The following is a 2,239-nucleotide window of genomic DNA, read 5'->3' as shown; positions in this document are numbered from 1 at the left end:
TATTGAGTGGGTACTCGAGTGTTGATATCTATAATACACCCCGACCAATAAAATAAGCTTTAAAGTTTATAACCCGTTAGGCAAACACCTAGGTGAAGGTCATAGCCCTAGGCCTTTTACATCAACTGAAAAACAACAAAAATACTTTCTTAGTTTGTAATATTAGTTTAAATTAAACCTAGAAACAACCCAAGTTTGTGGAAATGTAATTTGAGATATTTCAAGCTCATACACTATAATATATACCCCTAAGTCCCATTCATAACTCCTTGTGAAAAATCGACCCCGACTCCTTATTGGTTATTACTATTGCATCGACTGTTTCATAACCTTAAATAGAGGTGTGACTTGGAAGAGATCAGTGTACATTTTGCATCGAAGCTACAATTAGTTTTCATATTTCTTTAGCCATAGCATCAAGTTGTACTTGCGCAGATGTAGTAGCATCAATTTGGTGAACACCAGTTGATTTTCTTCTTTCCACACTCTCAGAGGGCCATTGATTAGCATCTTCGGTTAACTCATCAAGAATTGTAACTATCTCCTCTGGAGTCTTCTTCATAAAGGGGCCTCCAACTGCATTGCTCAATGTTCTACGCGAGGTCGGTGTCAATCCATCCCAAAAATCCTGGAGTTGCATCCAGAGTTCAATTCCGCTATGTTGACACCTTCTAACTATCTCCTTAAACCTCTCCCATGCTTCAAAAATAGTTTCATTCTCTTTGTGGCAGAAGTTATGGATTTCTCTTATAAACTTGCCCATCTTAGCTGAGGAGAAATATTTATCAAGAAATTTTCTAGTCATTTCCTCCCATGTTCTAATTGACCCATTTGGCAAGCTTCGAAGCCACTACTTCGCATCATATTTAAGTGAAAAGGGGAATGCCATTAAATACACTGCATCTTGTGACACCCATTGTATTGAAAGGTATTCATAATCTCCTCGAAGTCCATCAGATGCGTGTTTGGATCTTCGTTCATCTTCCATATGAAAATGCAGTTGTTTTGAATGGTTTGAAGCAAACCTTGATTCAACTCGAAATTATTCGTTGCAATTGGAGGTGGTCTAACACTTGACAATCCTTGATTGTAGACTGGTCTGGCATAATCACCTAATACTCTACCAGGCCTGGGTACCGCATTCTCGAACTGGTCTTCAATCAAGGGTTGATTTAGATTGAATCTTTGACCCCTATTGTCTTCGACAGTTTCCTCAGCAGCTCTACGGGCTGCCTCAGTTGCTATCCTTGCAGCTTCTTCTCTAGGTTGCGCTGCCTCTCTTGCAGCTGCCTCTACCTCGTCGTTACCATTATTAGCCATGTGTTCTTGGGTTGAAGGTTTCCCCGAGAACTTTAAGGTGAACTCTTTCTCCTTCCTCAGTTGCCGCAGGTGTTTTTCCAATTACGGTTTGTAAGGTATTCTTCTTTTGAAGAAGATCGTTTCATACACCACGGACTTAACCCGTTGCCTACACACATAGGAGAAACCCGTGAAGAACAAAATAAAAGTAAAAAATAAAAATAAATTCCTAAATAAGCACTACAAAATATTTCAAACACTATTGACTGTCAATCCCCAGCAACGACGCCAAAATTTGATGAGCGCAAAACACACACTTAAATTGTGCTCGCTAGTCAAAGATAGTATAGTATAATTATTGTATCCATATGGATTGGAGTTAAACAATATTATCGTAATTTTTAGCTAGATTTCTATCTAGGAGGATCAACAATGGAGATTTATATGAATTCTGACTATAATTAACTAAGAATCTAAAGTTATTGACAAATGACAATAGCAACAAAGGTAAGCAAGAAAGTTATCAATGGGAGAAAATATCGGTTGATAGGATAGGTGCAAGATAATTGTTCGGGATATAACTCTAGATAATTCACTTCTAATGTTCAAGTGAGTCTCTCGAATTCACTTAATTATCAGTACAATTGTTTAGTAGAAACTCCTCTCTCGATTAAGTCTCAACCTCACAATATGAACCAATTTAAGCTCGGTGAAAATATGCAAGAATTTGTAATGGATTGGTCTTTAGGAGAACCTCTTTCGATTATCTTCCTAACTAGGTTTAATCAAGGATTCAACTAGCCTATTTCGATTACTTCAAAGAATCTATGAACTCAACCAACAATATAGTGCAAATATATCACAAGTTATGCCTCTCTCGATTACAAGAACAAGTGAACATAGATGCAATAATTTAATCTTCCCAAAACTATTAAAATAC

At 37.2% G+C, this 2,239-nt stretch overlaps 1 non-coding gene across 1 annotated transcript; it reads left to right on the top strand.

Annotated features, from left to right (window-relative positions):
- Positions 1-650: 650 nt before the first annotated feature.
- LOC142164469 (small nucleolar RNA R71) lies at positions 651-757 on the top strand. The gene has a single exon (XR_012695237.1). It is a non-coding gene; the product is annotated as a small nucleolar RNA R71 (small nucleolar RNA).
- Positions 758-2,239: the final 1,482 nt, after the last annotated feature.

This window comes from Nicotiana tabacum, chromosome 9 (genome assembly GCF_000715075.1).
Source record: "Nicotiana tabacum cultivar K326 chromosome 9, ASM71507v2, whole genome shotgun sequence".
Classification (NCBI taxonomy): Eukaryota; Viridiplantae; Streptophyta; class Magnoliopsida; order Solanales; family Solanaceae; genus Nicotiana; species Nicotiana tabacum.
The sequence above is the reverse complement of the archived record's forward strand: the minus strand, read 5'-3'. Positions and strand labels throughout refer to the sequence as shown.